At 33.8% G+C, this 15,945-nt stretch overlaps 1 long non-coding RNA gene across 1 annotated transcript in view; it reads left to right on the forward strand.

The window, feature by feature from the left end:
* Positions 1-15,945, forward strand: part of LOC137232668 (uncharacterized) — a 118,741-nt gene that overhangs the window by 167 nt on the left and 102,629 nt on the right. The gene's annotated exons all lie outside the window — the stretch shown is intronic.

Consider the following 15,945-nt stretch of genomic DNA (forward strand, 5'->3'; position numbering starts at 1 on the left):
TCTATGATGCTGATGCTTAAAATACATTTATTCCTGTGAAAGAAAATGTATTGAATCTGTATTCGGAGGAGCTTAGGATCAAACCAGGGAAAGAGACTACAGGTATATTTTTCAGCGTTTCACTAGTCTTTGCTGCAGTAAAACTAATGGGCAAGATGGGATGACAGTGCTAATTCTGGTACTTTCAGATGGCTTCACGCCCTTTCTGTAATGGCAAATGGGAAAATGTTATTGCTAAATATTTTTCATCAAAGGGTAAAGGGGTGGGGTTTACAGTGTCCAACGGATGATTTAAAGGAATGTTTATAAAAAGTTTCCTGGGGGAGGGTTTTAGTTAGGGGAGCAAAGCAAGACTGGAGGTCACATGAGCTCACCAAATTTATCTGGTATTTTGCCTCTTATGTAGCTTCTAGATAACAGCTTCTGGAGTTTCCATTTATAATAGTTAAGCTTGTCAGTGTTAAGGTACGTATAATACTTTATGGAAAGTTTCAAAAGATGATGACTTGGGAACAAAACTTTTAAGAGCTCTGAGATTAGCCACATAGAACCCATTATGTTAATGGAATATTGTCAACATTGGGGGTTTGGGGGGAAATTGGAATTCATAGTCTTGCTTCTCCAATTGTAAACTACTTATGTTTAAATAATCAGCATCCTGACTATGTACTCTGAGAAACATTCACAGAATGACTAAATAGAAGAGGAAAAAGTAGGGAGAACAGTAGAATTACACAGAATCAATTCGGAAAATGAGGTATTCATAATCTTATCTAAAGTGGCAATGTTTTTCAAAGGTCTTATAAAAAAAATAAGCCATATGTTGAATACTGAATTGCTTGTTTTGAACAATTTTCGTTTGCCTCATGGGTTTATCATCTTTTTTTTGATTATTGTTTTTAAAGACTACCAATTTATGTGCATTGTATTTTATTAAAAAAAAGAGACATTTAAGCACACTCTCCCTTGACCCTCCCTTCTTTTACACACGTGTAAACCTACACAAATTCACAAAACAAACAGATACATACAAAAATACTGACGAGATTTGTATAACAAACAGAAATACAGAGTCATTTTATCTTTGATACTTCAGTGATTTTTTTTTTAAAGCAACAACATGGCTATGCAGTCCAAAGATTTAAAATATATGAATCTGCAAACTTTTATATAAGGCTTTATATGAGGTTATATAAATGCATAACTTATCACGTCTTAGCAAAAAAAAAAAGCCCATCAACTACTGTGCATTACTTCTCTGAACATTTCTAGTGAAGTACCAGAATAGTTTTTTTTTTAATTCTCCATGTAACTTTCCTTAATAAAAAAGAATTTACATTGCCATTTAGAAAATTATTACATATTTGGTCCAAACTTAGACAAAACAAATTAATTATCTTGTAAAAAGCATGTGAGGTATATTGCTTGCATACTTTATTTTTTCTGACAAATAAAATACTCAGTAGTAGAAAAGTAAATTTGTACCTCTTAAATTATTTTAGTGGAGGAAGGTTATGAAATTATTCATTTATGTATTTAACATCATGTTATTTAGAATGCAGTAGCATAAGCTATACTCATTAAAAATAACTCAAACATAAAAGTTTGAAAAAGAAATCTCAACACTCATAAATAACAACCATGAAATTTAAAGACTATCATTGGAGAGATCCAATGCCGATGCCTAAATGAGAAAGAGAAAGACTTTGGTAAGAACAATTTCTTACCGTACATATTTAATTTTGTTTTTACAAATAAGAAGTATTTAAATAACATGATCGATGATTGATAGATAGATCCATAGATAGATATTTTTAAAAGGATATGATTTTACCCTACTCTTTAAAAAAGGTACTGAATTTAACTTTAGATTTGGATTAAGCAGAAAAAAAAGGAGTTGGTATGAAACTGAAGAAATGACTAAATTTTGGGTATTCATTTCTTTGCAACAGAGATTAGTTCCAGAAAAATTATCTTAGAGTTAAGAACAACAATTATGAAAATGTTAATAGTTTCAACTCATTTTTAAAATGCATGTTTATTACACAATCTCTTATAAGTCCTTGTTGTGATAAAGAAATTAGCACATGTACTTTATGATTATCTCCCTTACACATACCACCTGAATTTTAATTATATTATCAGTTTTACATTACTGAGATTTACAGTATTTACATCCTGGCTTAATTCCTACAGTCTTGGTTTGGACTTATTTCAAATTTGAACGGATTCAGTCCTTACCAATTGCTCAATTCACCATTTCTGTATTCTTTATTTTGAATTATTTCTCAGGTTGTTGGAGGTCACTGTTAAGTAGTACCCCTCCACCAAAGAAACTGTCATAGATGCTGTATTTTCTCTGTGCTTAGATAGACTGTTTCTTCCATTTGCCTTATACATGAAAGATAAGTTATCTTTGTTGAATCAAACTTATTTTTTCCTTCAGAAATTTGTAAATATTTATAAACAAAGCTGAGGACACTTCCCATATTAAATGCTGCTGCCCAGTGGTTTTTAGATATGTTTGAAATTTTCATCCTTGTATATAACTTGCTTTTATTGTGATGGATGTCCACATGATTCTTGTTTGTCTGTTTGTGTTTGCCAGAATATGTTCTGAAGTTGGTCAGTCTTCATCAACTTTGCTTGAATATGGTGAACTCCATTGATTTGAGGTTCTTTTATTTCCACATTTTTTGTTGTTACACTATGTATTAATTTTTTCCCAGAGAATGGGGAGATTGTTTTTATACTGCTTCTTTTCTTCAGGATCACCAATTATGGGCATGTTGGATCTCATTTGTCTGTCTCCAATATCTATCATATTATCCAAATTATTTTTAATTTTATACTTTTTCAGTTCACTTTGATTTTCTTTTTAAAAATTTATGCAGAAGATATTAAATCTATGTAAGAGTAACTGTCTAAGCACTTTCCCCAAGCTGGGGCTTATTCTTCTTGAGATTTATGTTTTTTAACTGCATTTCCCTTTGTTCGCCCCACCCCACAATCTGCTTTTCCTTTCAAAATATATGCATGAAATATGAATAAGCAGAACACAGATGATTTTTAGGGCACTGAAACAATTTTCTATGATACTATAATAGTAGATACATGTCATTATATATTTGTCATAACCCACAGAATGTACAACACCAAGAATGAACCCTAATATGAACTGTGGGTTTGGGGTGATGGTAATGTAACAATATAGGTTCACCAATTGTAACAAATTGTAGAACCATGTATCACTGTGGTGGGGATGCTGACACTGGGGGGGCGCTGTTCACGTGTGTGGGCAGGGTGTATAAGCTAGCGGGTTTGGGGGCAAACTGCATTCTCCTAAAAGTAAGAGAAGGAGAAAGTAACTGTCACTTTTCCCTGATGCATCCCCCCTTAGGTCCATGTTTCTTCGGACTTTGACAGTGATGGAAATGTGCGTCAGAGTCTGTGTTTTGGGGTAATCTCTACTCACATTTTTCATTGAAAACAGAGGGTTTTTTGCATTGTTTTTGTATCCCACCACCATCATGTTTTTCTTTCTTCCTTGTTTCTGCAGAATAAATGAGGAATAGAAATCTCTTAAAGGAACTTTAAGTAAAAATCTTTCAGTTGGGGAAAATTCTTTTAAGTGGAAATTTCATTAGAAAATTAGAAACTAAATTATTCTCATTCATATTGACAAGAGCTATTTTAGTTAAAATTGATTTCATGTGCACTATGTATTCTAGTATTAAATACTTGTTATAGTAAAGGCATAACACAGGGCATACTAGAGAAAAAAAGAAAAAAAACCCCAGAGTCATTGGGCATTCTTTTGATCTCCTATTAGTCTTTCATGATGAAGTCTATGGCTTACTTAACTATCCTGCAATGAATCCTAAAGTAATTACAGTGAATTTGAGTCCTAGTAGCATGAATCAAAATTAGCACTCTCAAATATTTTATGGTGGTAGAACGGGTATAAAACTTACACATAATTGGTTTCCAATTAAATGAATAAACAAATGAAATTACTTAGGTATTGATATTTTTGAAAGACGCAATAAAAGAATCATGTATCCTATGAAGTAAAAAATGAATGATCTTACTGGTAAAACATGTTCCATTAAGTTCCATTCTCTGCATGGCTATAAAGTGATAAGCAGGATTCTGAAGGCAGGCCACTTGAGCTGAAGTGCCACCCATCAGTTATATACCTGCTCTTCTCTACATCCAGTACAGAATAGCTTTGTTGCCTTAAGTGAGTTACTTAGCCTCTCTTTAGCTCAGTTTCCCCATCCCTAATGGAGAGAATAATAGTACTGACTTCAAAGTACTAGCAAGAGGATTAAATAGGTTAATATGTGAAAACACCTTGGAAGAAAGCCTTGAAATTAATAAGTACTCTTTGTATTAGTTGTTTAATTGTTTTTATGTTAGTATCACTACTATAACATTTGTCTATAAGCTTTGGGATCAAGTGGGGAAAATAATAGAAAACAATGAAAAGAATGAATATTACAATCATCTATTCAATTATATTGGGTATTTAGTAGACAATTAAATTTGGAGGTGTAAATCACAATAAGATATGAAAATGCAGCTCAGGGAGCATTATGAGAGATTTAGAGATGCTGGCCCTAAGATCCATATAGCTTAAAAATAGAAGTGATATTTCTGCATAGACCAATCAGGCCTGATCAAGAAAAAGGATTTATTTAATTTTCTGATTATAAATTCAATGCACAGAAAAACATTTTTTAAAAAGCCATAATTCCTTTCACCAAGAAAAGCCATGACAAAATGCTTATGCATTTCTTTCCTGTTGTTACTAAGGGCTTTTTTTTTTTAATTAAAATTTTAATGTCCTAAAAAAGTAATACATGCACCTCGAAACAACAGTAATGAAGTTTGAAACTACGGCAAAGGTAGTAAAATAAAAATACCTTCCTACACATTTCTAGTCCCACTTCCCAGAGATAATTTCAACAGTTTATTTTATTGTATTTATTGTTTACTACCTTTTATTGGATTGATAAATATATTATTTATATATTTTTACTAGCTTAAAAATTGGATACTCTATCACATTTTAGTGAACATAAATATTCTAACATAAAATATAACTTTATATTTTCTAAAAAAGCTAGAGATAATATATAAATCCTCTTCAAAAACAGGACCATGACTTGTTTAAATTTTCTCCAAGATATTTTACCCAGTGTCTGCCTTTCTACCATTTTATTTTCACTTTATTTTTAAACTGCTTCCAATATTTTTAACTAAGCTTATTTTAAAGTTGAATTTTGATTGTTCAACTAGTTTTCATTTTTAGAGACAAATTATTCCATTACTTGTGTCTGCTGGATTTCCCTCATGGTGGCTCATTCTTTCTGGTGTTTATGATTTCCTTTTATGGCAAATTCATCTTCAGCAGATGTCGCTTTCCATAAGAGACCAGCATCATGTGAGTAGAAGATGCTTCTCTATAGCATTGCTCCACTTTTGCCTCTAGGGTGGCTCTATAATTTCCCCGTTTTGGACTACTTTCTATGTTAACTTTTTGGCCTAAAATTACCTCACCATGCAGATGGAATAAATTTGAGCCCTACAACCAAGCCTGGGATAAACTTGGTGTTCTGGCTACCTATGACAGACTCTTTTTCCACCAGATAAGCAGAATCCTTCAAGATCCCCTGTTTCATGCAGGGTCCTTTTCTCCTTGGATTATTTTAGCTTTACCACCTCCTCACCAGTCTACATTTGAGTGTCCTCTTCATTTTTGGTTCCCTGAGGATTTTTTGTTTTCATTTACACACTTGGTTATATACATTTTTATATTTGTTTTAAAGTATATTGTACCTAGATAGTATTTTATGCATCTGTGGTGGAAATGATAACTTTCTCATTATACTGCATAATATCATATACTTCCACATTGACTCGAATTTTCCCCATCTGCTTTCTATCTTTTAGAAAGTCATCAACTTTCTGGCTTACTGTTTTTTTTCTTCCTGGCCCTCTATGATTTCATATATTTCTTTTGGTATGTTTTGGATCAATTCAATGGTACGTTAGGGGTGGAGGCATACACTCATTCCAAAATATTAAGCTGAAAGTTAATTCTGAGGGTTTTTTTTTTAATTTAATTTTATTTATTTTTAGCTGCATTGAGTCTTCATTGCTGTGTGCGGGGTTGCTTTCTCCAGTTGCGGTGAGTGGGGGCAACTCTTTGCTGTGATGTGCGAGCCTCTCACTGTGGTGGCCTCTCCCGTCTCGTAGCATGGGCTCCAGGCGCGGACTTCAGCAGTTGTGGCTCATAGGCTCTAGAGTATAGGCTCAGTAGTTGTGGCACACGGGCTTAGCTGCTCCACGGCATGTCGGATCCTCCTGGACCAGGGTTCGAACCCGTGTCTCCTGCATTGGCAGGCGGACTCTTAACCACTGTGCCACCAGGGAAGCCCCAATTCTGAGCTTTAAAAATAGATTTTTCACAGAAATTAGAGATGGTTACTTTCCTTAATTTTTAAGTAATTTTCTAGATCCTCACATTATCTAACAAGAAATGGTTAAAGCCAGCTGTATCTGTGTTTCCATTGGTTCCACAAACATTAGCTTACTAAAGTGTCTGATTCAGTCCAAAAGGACAGTTCATTCAATAAGAAACTATGCTAGGTAATACTCTAGAATTTAGTTAGAAAAGCTGAACATTTATATATTCTTTGGGAGTGGTAGCTATATTAATTCTTTAAATTTAACGATGTGCAAATTCTTAAAATGTAGCAGCAATTATTGAAAATGTTTTTTAGCACAGCAATTCCTAATGACACAGTAAAGCTGACTGCTAAACAGACCATTCTTCCTTTAGGTGGCTTCTGCTGATTAAAGTGAGAATATTGGGGTGGATGTGTTTTAAAAGCTCTTTAAAAGTCTCCTTTTAAGGCTGGAAGGAAAGACTCAAATATGATATTTTGCAAAGTTTCTAGTAATTTCTCACTCTTGTGTGTAAAAAAGCCAATATGGACACTTTACTTTCAATACTTTTATTTTATTATTTCAAAGTTTAATCAATTTGGCTTCTATTACATTTGCATGACTGACAGGGCTGTGTAAGGAGCTGTATAGAGAGAATTCTGTGGTGTCTTTGTAAATGTCAGGAGTGCATTACACTTGTTGGAATAGAGCTCTTAGCCAAAGAACCTAATTTTCCTCTCTGACATCCATCAAATTTCTCCAATAGTAAAGAGCAGCAAATGAAAGAGGTCAGAAACCAGATATGCTGCTAATTTTCTATCGGTTGATATGAGTAAATTAAAGAAATTCCTTAAAGTTTTATTGAGATGAAAAGCTTATAGTTACTCAAGGTTTGATAGAAGGAAAGTTTTTTCAAATATGTAACGTTAAGATGTTTTCTAGGCATTTAATATTGTTAGTCAGCAAATTCTTAAACATGCTTAATTGTGAATCTGTGGTGCTGACAGGTATGCTAATTCTTACATCCTACATCTAAATTAACACAAAAGTGTGTATTCAAGAGTTCTCTTAAAATTAAGTTTTCTTAAAATAATATACGTGTTTTTCAGAGATGCCGACATTATTGTTATTTTGTGCCAACTGTGTCTATATGGTTTGTAGACAAGAGAATGAGGCCTCTATCTGCTTCTTCCTTTCAAGCTATAGGGCACTTTCGTGGGGAAAACTGTCTTAGCTGACTTCACTCTAGTTTCATCTATTGTTGTAAGATGGTCAGAGTGATTATGCAATGACAGAAACAGCTTTCTTATAGAAAAAGAGAGAATGGAATTTAAAAGAAAAATAACCTATTTGCCCTGTGTGGTTCAACATAGAAGCCCAAATAGAAGTTTTCATACATTTACACACACACGTCCATCATCTGCACAATACTTGAGCCAATTTCTTTTACCATTAGTGACTTCTTCACTTAAAAGGTAAAAGTCCTCAAGTCCATTCTCTACATCTGTGTCTTTATTCCTGTCCCGCTCCTAGATTCTTCAGAACCATTTGATTTTGTTTTTTGTTGTTTTTTTAGATTCCATATATATGTGTTAGCATACAGTATTTGTTTTTCTCTTTCTGACTTACTTCACTCTGTATGACATGGGGAGGGGGAAGGGTAAGCTGGGACGAAGTGAGAGAGTGGCACTGGTATATATACACTACCAAATGTAAAATAGATAGCTAGTGGGAAGCAGCCACATAGCACAGGGAGATCAGTTCAGTGCTTTGTGACCACCTAGAGGGGTGGGATACGGAGGGTGGGAGGGGGACACAAGAGGGAGGAGATATGGGGATATATGTATATGTATGGCTGATTCACTTTGTTATAAAGCAGAAGCTAACACACCATTGTAAAGCAATTATACCCCAATAAAGATGTTAAAAAAATAAAATAAAATAAAATAAAATAAAAACATCTTTAGACAGAGTCACAGATGTAGAAAACAAATTTATGGTTACATGAGGTGAAAGGGGTGGGGGGTAAATGGGGAGACTGGAATTGCCAGATACACACTACTATATATAAAATAGATAACTAATAAGGACCTACTGTATAGCACAGGGAACTCTTCTCAATACTCTGCAGTGACCTATATGGGAAAATAATCTAAAAAAGAGTGGATATATGTATATGTATAACTGATTCACTTTGCTGTACTGCAGAAACTAACAAAACATTGTCAATCAACTATACTCCAATAATAAATAAATAAATAAATAAATAAAAAGGTAAAAGTCATTTTCCACAAAGAAATTTGGAAGAACAAAAAAATCATTTTATACCATTGAAGTTTCAAGACTTATAAATGTATCTTTGGATGTCCTAAAGTTTTGTTTTTTTTTTTTTTTTAATTCTCAGTGTTTTAGCCCCTGGGTAACATTTTCTTTCATGCTTTTATCTGTATATGAAATTATCCGAATTTATTCACAAATTCTGTTTAATCCAGATCAATAATTTAACATACTTAATTACAATACTAATAATATAATTCAATAAAATGTACTGATAGCAGTAGTAAAAGGAATTTTCAAGTTTAATTAAATAACATTTCAGTACACTAAAATTTTTCAGTATTATCTTTATAAATGATTGAAAAAATGTGATGCATACATTTATAATTATTGCCTTATAAACACAGTTTAAAATTTTTTTTAACACTTTGTTTTCATGGAAGTTTGGACCATATTTTAATTTGTTTAATTATGTATTCCAGTTTTGTTCTTCCCCAGAGTGAGTTCCTGAAGGCTTGGGCCCTGACTTGTTCCTCTTTGTGTGTTCAGTGCCTGGTTCATTGTAGACAGTGATTTTCACTAATAAATTAATTCCACAAATATTCACTGAATACTTACTATGTGATTGATGCTACTTCAGGTACTGGAGTGCAACTATAAACAAGACAGAGAAGAGTTCTGCTACTGTGAAATCAAAATTCTAATATGTGTTCTTGAATTCAATTAAATACCCATCTCTACCAATGTGGGGGGCTAAAATTTTAGATCTTGAGAAATGAGCATTAGAATTTAATAAAATATTTAATTCGAAAATAATTTTTAATGAAAAAACTGTATATAGTGAGAAACACAGAAAGGACTACATAAAAAGGAATGCATATTTGTTTGGAATAATTACCCCTCTATTGTTGTTGATATAGTCTAGGTTATCCAGTGGATTCATAAACTACCTGAAAAAAATAACATCTCATATTATATACATGTTCACATAATTTTCTAATCACATGTCCCAACTTCTTTACCTGACTGTTACTCATTTTCATCAAGTAAATGGTACTTGTGGACTCACTAAGATGATGAAATATGTTCAAAATTTGCAAACTACACCAAATTCTTAAGTAACTTCAGCAAATTACTCCACATAGCAGTGAAGGAAATTGAAAACAAACAGAATATCACTTATTTTAATCCCTTTTTACTGATTATGCAAGTTGTATATATTTATTATACAAAATTTGGAAATGCAGAAAAATAAATATTACTCATTATCCTAACACTCAAGATAATGGCATCCTTTCAGTCATCTTTTGTGTGTGTGTGTGTCTCTGTGTGTGTGTGTGTGTGTGTGTGTAAAATACAACATCAGGATGAATCTATGTGGTGATGTTTTTAACTGTAAAAAATGTATTTATTGATGCTGGCGGGAATATAAATTAGTACAATCACTTTGTAGAATTACAGATGAAGCTGTACACACTCTTTGAGCTTGTAATTCCACTCTGGCATATACCCTAGAGAAGTGTGCTGAAATGTATACTAAGAGACATGTTTAAGGATGTTCACAGCAGTAATTTTTGGTAGTAGCAAAAACTGTAAACCAGCTGTCCATCAACAGGGACTAGAAATGGAAATTTTGGTATATCCAAATAATGGAATATTACACAGTGCTGAAACTGACTAATATAAAGCATCACTCATTATTACGGATCAATTTCAAAATCAAAATGTGGGGTGAAAAAAGGCAAATTGTAGAATACATACGTTATGCTGCTATTTACATGAAAGTTGAAAGCATGTGAAAACTATACTATGTATTTTATTTAGGGGTGCAAACATATGTAAAAGATGTGAAAATTAAAGGCAATGATGATTCTTAAGCTCAGGTTATAGTAGTTACCTAGGCTGTGAGGGCAGGAGGGAGAGAAACATTGGTTGGTAATGTTTTATGTTTTTAAAGTGGAAGGTGAGTACATGGATATTTAAATTCCTTTTTGTATGTATTACATAGTATATCATAAAATTTTCCATAAAAGATAAAAATGCATTTGGATAGATCACAACAAAGTTTTAAGAGCAAATAATAAAAGTGTTGCTTCTGCACGGGGTCCTCTGCTCCAAGCTGCTGATCATATTTTTCCTTTCCCCTGAAGACCATGCTCAGGGCTGTTCAACTAAACTTGTGACACCCATTGCCTCCGTGCTGGCCACCTCCCTCCTGCCCTTGTGAGGCCCTGAGGTCACGCCTCCTCCCCTGAGCTCCAGATGGGCCAGGTGGGTGCAGGTACAGTGTTTTTCTTCCACTCCTGCCTGGTGGGGCCTCTGCTCTTCTTGCTGTACTTGCTCTCCCTTGATAATTAGAGCTGAAGCTAATCATTTTCTCAAATTCATTGGCCATTAGTTAGAGTTGCCAGAGTTGGCAAATGAAAATACTAATGTAGGATTGCCTAAATTGTAAATTGCATAAATTGGAGTTTAGATAAACAACAAATAATGTTTTAGCATAATTATGGCCCAAATTATTTGTTATTTATCTGAAATTCAAATTTAATTGGGTATCCTATATTGTACCTGGCAGTCGTACATTAGTTCCTTTACTTCCGGGAATCATCTGTCCAAAATTTTTGCTGATTTTTAAAATAGAAGTGGTAGTTTTATTTTTCACCTCACAGACTGACTTGGGAAGAGGTTTTTTTTTTTTTTTTTTTTTCCAATACTAAGAATATTAATCTGTTTTGCTGTCATGGCTGGCAAATGCCTTTCATTATGAAAAGACACTGGTTCCAGTCTTCTAAATTTTACATCTTTGTGTAACTAATCTGTCGTTATGGTTTCTGTCTTTGGTGTCAGGATGAGAAAGGTCTCTCCCTGCTAAGATTATAGAAATTAGGGTGAATAAGTTTATAAAGGCTCAGACTGCACAAGCAGCAACAAATACAATACACAGGTCAAACATCGATTTAATGTTTCATATGAGTTTATACAGTATTTTCTGTGAATTAAACTTCTTATTGTAACCCTGTGGAAGGAGCACTTGTCCTGTGTTTCAGAAATTCTCAACAACATTTGGAAAGAAGATGTGTCAACCGGAAGTATTCTGTCAAGATAATTACTTGGGGAAATTTATATAGAAAGTGTTACTTTCAGTAAACAGGCTTTCTTGGAAATGACAGTAAGACTTTGGCAAAGAGCTTAGACTCTTCTTCATCTTTGGGTCCTTTCCATTCATTAAAAACACTTTTCTTTGTTATGAAAACTTCCAAATATATACAAAAAAGCAGAGACTAGCATAGTGAATTCCTATGGAACCCTCACTGAGCTCCAAAAAAGAACTACTGGCAAATCTCAATTCTTCCACCCATCCCTCTAGTCCTCTGATCATATTTTGAAACAAGTTCAGACATTATATCTTATCATCCATAAATATTTTCATATATATCTCTAAAAGATAAAGACATTGAAAAACACCTAACCAGAAAACCACATCACAACCAAAGAATATTAACAACCATCCCTTAATATAGGGATTATAATGTAGAATTCAGACAACATTCAAATCTCCCTGATTATGTCTCAGATGAAGATCCAATTAAGACCACATATTGGCTTCTCTCTTTGTTTATCTTTTTTAAATTTTTTGTTTTTTCCCTGATAGTTGATTTTTTAATTTTATTATTATTTTTTATATAGCAGGTTCTTATCAGTTATCTATTTTATACATATTAGTGTATATTTGTCAATCCCAACCTCGCAATTCACCCCACCACCATCCCTTGCCCCCGGTTTCTCCCCTTGGTGTCATTAAGGTTGTTCTCTACATCTGTGTCTCTATTTCTGTGTTGCAAACTGCTTCATCCATACCATTTACCTAAATTCCACATACATGTGTTAATATAGGATATTTGCTTTTCTCTTTCTGACTTACTTACTCTGTATGACAGTCTCTAGGTCCAACCGCGTCTCTATAAATGACCCAATTTTGTTTCTTTTAATGGCTGAGTAATATTCCATTGTATGTATGTACCACATCTTCTTTATCCATTCGTCTGTCCATGGGCATTTAGGTTGCTTCCATGACCTGGCTATTGTAAATAGTGCTGCAATGAACATTGGGGTGCATGTGTCTTTTTGAATTATGTTTTTCTCTGGGTATATGCCCAGTAGTGAGATTGCTGGGTCATATGGTAGCTCTATTTTTAGTTTTTTAAGGAACCTCCATACTGTTTTCCATAGGGGCTGTATCAATTTACATTCCCACCAACAGTGCAAAAGGGTTCTCCACACCCTCTCCAGAATTTGTTGTTTGTAGATTTTCTGAAGATGCCCATTCTAACCAGTGTGAGGTGATACCTCATTGTAGTTTTGATTTGCATTTCTTTAATAATTAATGATGTTGAGCAGCTTTTCATGTGTCTCTTGGCCATCTGTATGTCTTCTTTGGAGAAATGTCTGTTTAGGTATTCTGCCCAGTTTTTAATTGGTTTGTTGTTTTTTTTTTTTAATATTGAGCTGCACGAGCTGTTTATATAGTTTGAAAATTAATCCTCTGTTAATTTTTTGCAGATATTTTCTCCAATTCTGAGGGATGTCTTTTCATTTTGTTTATAGTTTCCTTTGCTGTGCAAAACTTTTAGGTTTCATTAAGTCTCATTTGTTTATTTTTGTTTTTATTTCCATTACTCTAGGAGGTGGGTGAAGAAAGATCTTGCTGTGATTTATGTCTAAGAGTGTTCTTCCTATCTTTCCCTCTAAGAGTTTTATAGTGTCCATTCTTACATTTAGGGTTTTAATCCATTTTGAGTTTATTTTTGTGTATAGTGTTAGGGAGTGTTCTAATTTCATTCTTTTACATGTAGCTGTCCAGTTCGCCCAGCACCATTTATTGAAGAGACTGTCTTTTCTCCATTGTATATCCTTGCTTCCTTTGTCATAGATTAGTTGACCATAGGTGCGTGGGTTTATCTCTGAGCTTTCTATCCTGTTCCATTTATCTATATTTCTGTTTTTGTGCCAGTACCATATTGTCTTGATTACTGTAGCTTTGTAGTATAGTCTGAACTCAGGGAGTCTGATTCCTCCAGCTCCATTCTTTTCCCTCAAGATTTCTTTGGCAATTCAGGATCTTTTGTGTCTCCATACAAATTTTAAGATTTTTTGTTCTAGTTCAGTAAAAACTGCCATTGGTTATTTGATAAGGATTGCATTGAATCTGTAGATTGCTTTGGGTACTAGAGTCATTTTCACAATATTGATTCTTCCCATCCAAGAACATGGTATATCTCTCCATCTGTTTGTGTCTTCTTTGATTTCTTTCATCAGTGTCTTTTAGTTTTCTGAGTACAGGTCTTTTACCTCCTTAGGTAGGTTTATTCCTATGTATTTTATTCTTTTTCTTGAAATGGTGAATGGGATTGTTGCCTTAATTTCTCTTTCTGCTCCTTCATTGTTAGTGTATAGGAATGTAGGAGATTTCTGTGCATTGATTTTGTATCCTGAAAATTTACCAAATTCTTTGATTAGCACTAGTAGTTTTCTGCTGGCATCTTTAGGATTATCTATGTATAGTATCATGTCATCTGCAAACAGAGGCACTTTTACTTCTTCTTTTCCAATTTGTATTCCTTTTATTTCTTTTTCTTCTCTGACTGCCATGGCTAGCTCTTCCAAAACTATGTCCAATAATAGTGGCGAGAGTGGACATCCTCTTCTTGTTCCTGATCTTAGAGGAAATGCATTCAGTTTTTCACCATTGAGGATGATGTTGGCTGTGGGTTTTTCGTAGATAGCCTTTATTATGTTGAGCAGCTTCCCTCTATGCCCACTTTCTGGAGACTTTTTATCAGAAATCGATGTTGAATTTTGTCAAAAGCTTCTTCTGCATCTATTGAAGTGATCATACGGTTTTTATTTTTCAGTTTGTTAATATGGTGTATCACATTGATTGATTTGTGTATATTGAAGAATCCTTGCATCCCTGGGATAAATCCCACTTGATCATGGTGTATGATCCTTTTAATGTGTTGTTGGATTCTGTTTGCTAGTATTTGTTGAGGGTTTTTGCATCTATATTTATCAGTGATATTGGTCTCTAATTTTATTTGTAGTATCTTTGTCTGGTTTTGGTATCAGGGTGATGGTGGCCTTGTAGAATGAGTTTGGGAGTGTGCTTTCCTCTGAAATTTTTTGGAAGAGTTTGAGAAGGATGAGTGTTGGCTCTTCTCTAAAGGTTTGACAGAATTCACCTGTGAAGCCATCTGGGCCTGGACTTCTGTTTGCTGGAAGATTTTTAATCACATTTCAATTTCATGACTTGTGATTGGTCTGTTCATAGTTTTTATTTCTTACTGATTCAGTCTTGGAAGGTTATACCTTTCTAAGTATTTGTCCATTTCTTCCAGGTTGTCCATTTTATTGGCATAGAGTTGTTTGTAGTAGTCTCTTGTGATGCTTTGTATATCTGCCATGTCCGCTGTAACTTCTCACTTTTCATTTCTAATTTTATTGATTTGAGTGTTCGCCCTCTTTTTCTTGATCAGTCTGGCTAAAGGTTTATCAATTTTGTTTATCTTCTCAGAGAACCACCTTTTAGTTTTAATGATCTTTGCTATTGTTTTCTTTGATTCTATTTTATTTATTCTGCTCTAATCTTTATAATTTCTTTCCTTCTAGTAACTTTGGGTTTTGTTTGTTCTTCTTTCTCTAGTTCCTTTAGGTGTAAGGTTAGATTGTTTATTTGAGATTTTTCTTGTTTCTTGAGGTAGGATTGTATTGCTATAAACTTCCCTCTTAGAACTGCTTTTGCTGCATCCCATAGGTTTTGGATTGTCGTGTTTTTGTTGTCATTTGTCTCTAGTTATTTTTTGATTTCCTCTTTGATTTCTTCAGTGATCTCTTGGTTATTTAGTAACACACTGTTTAGCCTCCATGTGTTTGTGTTTTTTACATTTTATTCCCTGTATTGATTTCTAATCTCATAGCATGGTGGTCAGAAAAGATACTTGATATGATTTCAATTTTCTTCCATTTACCAAGTATTGATTTGCAACCCAAGATGTGATCTATCCTGGAGAATGCTTTGTGTGCGCTTGAGAAGAAAGTGTAATCTGCTGTTTTTGGATGGAATGTCCTATAAATATCAATTAAATCTATCTGGTCTATTGTGTCATTTAAAGCTTGTGTTTCCTTATTTATTTTCTGTCTGGATGATCTGTCCAT

Source organism: Pseudorca crassidens, chromosome 10 (genome assembly GCF_039906515.1).
Source record: "Pseudorca crassidens isolate mPseCra1 chromosome 10, mPseCra1.hap1, whole genome shotgun sequence".
NCBI lineage: Eukaryota > Metazoa > Chordata > Mammalia > Artiodactyla > Delphinidae > Pseudorca > Pseudorca crassidens.